This window comes from Schistocerca cancellata, chromosome 10, assembly GCF_023864275.1.
Source record: "Schistocerca cancellata isolate TAMUIC-IGC-003103 chromosome 10, iqSchCanc2.1, whole genome shotgun sequence".
NCBI classification, from domain to species: Eukaryota; Metazoa; Arthropoda; class Insecta; order Orthoptera; family Acrididae; genus Schistocerca; species Schistocerca cancellata.
In genome coordinates this window covers 62,012,242-62,018,241 of record NC_064635.1, presented here as the reverse complement: position 1 = coordinate 62,018,241, position 6,000 = coordinate 62,012,242, and the positions used below count along the sequence as shown (strand labels likewise).

Genomic DNA, 6,000 nt, shown 5'->3' with positions numbered 1-6,000 from the left:
TGGGAAATAATAGCATTCCATAATCTAAAACATGTGTTACTAATTTACATTCAAAACAAAACTTGCCACTGAATAATTAATAACTGCGAGATCCTGCCCTGGGATCGAGTGAAGTCATTTCTGTCTCATTACATCGTCTTTAGGAAACTTGAACACTTGGACCTTGTTTCCCGCAGTGTAATTCCCATTAACTTTTCGCGCGCAACACTTGATACTCGCAATGGAGATAAAAGGGCATAATCGCATATGTTGCGTTAAGATCACACAAACACAGCTCAGTAACACACGATATGACTTCTGTCTACTTAAATAACAATCTCATAACAATCACATAGCACAAGTAGTTTTTGTCACTAATACGTTGGTGATAACCGAGCGGGGTGGCGCAGTGGTTAGACACTGGACTCGCATTCGGGAGGACGACGGTTCAATCCCGCGTCCGGCCATCCTGATTTAGGTTTTCCGTGATTTCCCTAAATCACTCCAGGCAAATGCCGGGATGGTTCCTCTGAAAGGGCACGGCCGACTTCCTTCCCAATCCTTCCCTAATCCGATGAGACCGATGACCACGCTGTCTGGTCCCCTTCCCCAAACCAACCAACCAACCAACGTTGCTGATACAGGGCGACAATTATTGAACTATATGAAATAAAATCGTCACAACTTCTGAACGGTTTGCGTTGGGACGTCCAAACTGTACTATTGGTCGCGGGGCATGATGAGAATTAGTATGCGCATTATAGTCTGATTTAGCGACTAAGCCCACTTCCATTTTGATAGGTTCGTCAATAAGCAAAACTGGGGACTGAGAACCCTCATTTCGCGACCGAGTGTAATGTGCAGTGTCCAGTCACGGAGTAAACGGTGCGATATTCCTCGACTGCACGGCGACTACAGAACGGTACGTGAAGTTTTTGGATGGTGATTTCATCCGCATTATCCAAAGTGACGCTGATTTCGACAAGATGTGGTTCATGCAAGTGGGAGCTCGGTCCCATCGAAGCAGGGGAGTGTTTGATGTCCAGGGGGAGCACCTTGCGGACCGCATTCTGGCTCTGGAGCACCCAGAGACCACTGGCATGGGCTTGAATTTGAAACGTCATACAGCAGCTCATGACATCAATTTTTACAAATTTGAAACTCCGCCATCTCTGTCCTCACATCCACCACTTCTGGCGGCTCACCTCCAACTGCGCAACGCTACGCGCTGTTCACATCCAGCTGCCGCTGCCCAACACTACAATGGCAGACAACAATGCAAACTAGCCACACACTGCACACAGCACAGCCAGTGATTTTCATATAGAGCGCTACGTGGCGTTACCAATAAAAAACCTAAACAGCCTACTTACATAGCCCCCATGCTCCCCACAAAATATTTTACAAATTGTTTTGGGCAGTGGCCAATAATGATTTGATAAAATTTTTCATAATTACAATAACAAAGATATCAAATGCACACGCTTATTGATAAAATGTTGGTCAAAAGCTAAAATTTTCTCACAGTCCATAAAAACAGTCCAGATTGTTCATCACAGTAAAACTGCAGTGTTTTTCTCAAAGTCTGAGCAGTAAAAGACAATGCACACGGAAGTAGTGGATTTCCATGCAGTCTTGAAGAAGTAGTGTTGTCCTTCCAACTGAAAGACAGTACTGACTCTTCACATGCAGACAAGTAATGGGCCACAACAGAGCAAACCCACAGCAGAGTCAGTCGAAGGTTTGATGAATATTGGTAGGTAGGTCATCACAGAGTAGACCCACTGTAGTCCTGGTAGAGATTACGGTATTGGTGGGCTACCAGAGGTGCAGACCCAGTGCAGTCCTTGTAGAAATAATGGTATTGATGAATCATCAAAGGTGTATACCCACTGTAGTCCTTGTAGAAATAATGGTATTGGTGGGTCATCAGAGATGCAGACCCACTGTAGTCCTTGTAGAGATGGCCAGCAGCCATCTGTTGCGACTGTGCAGGTGCACAATCACCATCGAAGAGTCTTGCAGAGAAGATAGCAAGTCCATAAACCATCACTTGTGCACGCACAAAGTTTTTGGAATTGTCCTTAGAACCAGCAATGCTGTTATCCAGTCCCTTGCTGAATTAGTAACACACGTGCAAACACTAACAGTCACAACTTCTCACATTTTGTGCATTACTGTGACCAACAGAAATGTGTGCAGTGAAATGAATGCTTATATAAGTTACTTAATTTGATTACCTGGTGTCAATTACAATATTATAACATGAGAATACAATTACAAAGGTACAAAATACATCATTACAGAACATAACAATACAGATAACATTTGTAGTACAGGCTTTACAACAGAATAGAAATAAACATATACATCAGTGTTATAGGAATTATGACATAAGTACATACATAAATGATCAGAATAATGATTGAAACATCCACTTCACACATTAGCATTAAAACAAAACAGAATAAATAATGTCTAAGCATCTTTACAAGGTAAATAACATATTATTAATGCCAATTATATTTGAGGTAGTTAGTGCCTTCAGTAGTTTGAATCTTTTATTTAGCTGGTAGTAGTGGCGCTCGCCGTATTGCAGTAGTTCGAGTAACGGAGATTTTTGTGAGGTAAGTGATTTGTGAAAGGTATAGTTTAATGTTTGTCTGGGCCATTCTTTTGTAGGGTATTTTGAAAGTCAGATTGCGTTGCGCTAAAAATATTGTGTGTCAGTTTAAGCACAGTCACGTATAAATTTTTCTAAGGAGGGTCGTTTCAAATTGACCGCCATATTCTCCGGATCTGAATACATACGACTCCTTTTTGTGGGGTTCTGTTGAAGACGAGGCGTACAGCAATGACCTCAAAGCATTGCTGAGCAGAAGTCAGCCCTGCAGCAGGTCATCGACAGCATCGATGTTCCGACACTTCAGCGGGTCATACACAGTTTCGTTATGATGGCAGGCATATCGAACATATCAAAACTTAAATCCGAATGTATGTTGTGACCTTTGCATGTTGAACCATATCTATGCCAGCCGTAGTTTGTAAGTAATTTACGTTTTTTTTTCATGTAATTCAATAATTGTCACCTTGTACAACACAAGGCATCTGTTGACTTACTCCGCTTCCCGCTGACATCACAACTTCGAAGTCTCGCAGCTGTTGGCCCTTTCCATCTACGTGGTTTTGGTCATGGTCAAAACCGGTAGCAGTATATAAAATGTTTAAAAAATAGCAGCTCTGGTAGACTATCAGTTCAGTACACTGCATATGGGATACTTGATTATTACTCATCCATCCGAGACACGTACCAGGATTAATAGACATGGGTAAGATGCAACGAAGAGCAACAAGTTCAGTCACGGGGTCGCTTAGCTGGCGAGAGAGTGTTATAGGGATGGATAACAAATTCCAGCGGCAGACACTGTATTAGATGCGGTGCGCATGACGGAGAGTTCTGCTATTGAAATTCTGATTAAGAGTGGGGTAGTATATTGCTCTCTCCCACATATCTCTGGAGAAGCGATCACGAGGAGACAATCAGAGAAATTAGGTCTCATACGGACCTTTAGCGACAACAGTACTTCCAAAACACCATTCGCGTTCGCGAGTGGAACATTGGAGGAGGGCATATGAAGGGCTTATTTTAATAGTGGTACAAGTCCATTGCCTCCACTTTTCTGTCTATAATGCTTCTGCAATTAATGAGCCAAACAAACAGAAAGAAAGGTTCACCTCTAGCAAGAAGCCATATGCTTGAATACTTCTGGTATCTCAACTGCAGATTTTTCGGCGCTCATTTAACTTTATGACTCTGTATCTCAATATGAACAAAAATGGACTTGCACCACTACCGAAATAAGCCCTTCATATGATGGTAGTACTAGTTTACCCTCCGCCACACTCTTCGAGTCGGCTTGTGGAGATTAAATGCAGCTCCAGAAAAGCATATTCTTTATAGTTGTCTCACTGCCGTATCTAGAGCTTAACGAATGAACTCGTATAGACTGAAATGTAATCACCAGTTTAGTAGGTGGATACGCGTAATGAACTGTACGGAATGAAACGCAGGGAAGAAAATTTGTGCGAAAGAGGAGTGTCTCTGAAAGAAGTAGTGAAGCTTGGTGAAGTTCTACGTGCGTGGACAGGTCGCCCTCCTTCGCCGTCTCATGAATCCACCACTGCTGCTAATTATTTCCACCGTGGGAGCTAGCTTTGGTGCCTGCCCGACCGTTTTTTTTTTTTTTTCTGGCTGATAAACGGTAATATGTTAGACAGTAAACAAACCAAACTAATAACGTTGGAGCTAGGCACACGGGGTGTCAACCAAGTAGTTGTAACCGCAGAACCTATGCTTAGACACTTTACGACATACGATAGTCTTACGCTGACGTCAAAAAACTTATCTGCAGTTGAAACTCCAGATATCGCAGCTACTTAAAAGGGCTGAAGCCTCGCTTCCCAAAGTATTCCCGCACCAGACATCGTCAGCCGAACGTTGCAGGTAAATTAAAGCACTCGTTCTATGTTTGTTACCGTGGTAAGAGCGGCGTTCAAAAAGTAGTGCAACACATTTTTTTCTGAAAGAAGTTTGGTTTTATTCGGGATTCCAATGCACCATATTATTCCCCACCCTTTTGGCTGTAAAACTCTACTTTTCAACATTATCTCCGTTCAGTGCGACGGCCTCACGCCATCCTACTGGTAAGGCACGTATGCCCTCATAGCACCACTGTACTGGTCGACGTCGGAGCAAACGCCTCGCTGCATCAGAAACCTCCTCGTCATCCGCGTACTGCTTCCCGCGGCCGAGCAGGTGGGAGTCGGAAGGTGCGATGAGGCGGAGCAGTCCAATGAAGTGCGCAGACTCGGGTGAAGCCTCGCGTTGTCGTGGGAGAGGAGGTTTCCATGTTTGTGGCGAAGAAAGCGCTCAAGTCGTTCCTTCAATATCCTGAGGGTAGCGCAATACACTTCCCAGTTGGTCGTTGCACCACGAGGGAAAACACCAAACAGAATAACCCTTCAGAGTCCCACATAACTGTCACCATCACTTTACCAGCTGAGGGTGTGGTTTGAACTTTTTCTTCAGAGAAGGGACGGTGTGGCGCCAGTCCACAGATTGCCGTTTTGTTTCCAGTTCGAAGTGATTTGTAAAACTTTGTCAGCATGACCAGAAATGATTCGGGATTCATACGTATAGCAGAGGAAGTTAAAAAAAAATAACCAAACAAACTTTTTATACATGTGAAATTTTATCATTTTTTCACTTGGTATTGGCTGCATTCGTTGTTGTAGGTACACTTTTCTTCGTGAGTAAGAGAGATTCTTCGATGAATTTTGCACAGCATACTAACCATACTTACAGGCGTATGAAACTCTAGAATTTCCCAAATATGTTAAAAACTGTGGTAAAAATTGACATAATTAACTATAAAATTCGAGTTTTCTGTAAACACGAAGTTTAAAACGTAACAGCCCATACATTTTTCCATAGATTAAGTAAATTCTAGTGTTTCATACACCTGTATGTATGGTTTGTAAACTGTGCAAAATTCATCGAGGAATCTCTCTTACTTATGAAGAAAAGTGTACCTATAGCAACAAATGCAGCCAACAGTAAGGGAAAAAATCATGAAATTTCAACTTTAAAAAATATTATTTTTTGTGTTTTTGAACTTCCACTGCTATGAGTGTGAATCCTGAGTCCTTCCTGGTCATGCTGACAGAGTTTTATGAATTTATTTGTAAAAGTATAGACAGTGCTAATTAAAATGTCCTATGGTGACTCTCCTTCTCGAAGTCGGCCCGTTTGACGTCCTACACCCCGTAAAGTGCCTGCCAGAGGGTTCATCGAACCACCTTCACAATTCTCTATTATTCCAATCTAGTATAGCGCGGGGTAAGAATGAACACCTTCATCTTTCCGTACGAGTTCTGATTTCCCTTATTTTATCTTGGTGATCGTTCCTCCCTACGTAAGTCGGTGTCAACAAAATATTTTCTCATTCGGAGGAGAAACTT

At 42.5% G+C, this 6,000-nt stretch overlaps 1 protein-coding gene across 1 annotated transcript in view; it reads left to right on the top strand.

Annotated features, from left to right (window-relative positions):
• The first annotated feature begins 4,460 nt into the window (after positions 1-4,460).
• Positions 4,461-6,000, top strand: part of LOC126106593 (peroxidase-like) — a 118,275-nt gene continuing 116,735 nt past the window's right edge. The window contains exon 1 of the mRNA XM_049912937.1: positions 4,461-4,483. The gene's annotated coding sequence lies outside the window, so the exon portion shown is untranslated. The remainder of the gene's footprint in view (positions 4,484-6,000) is intronic.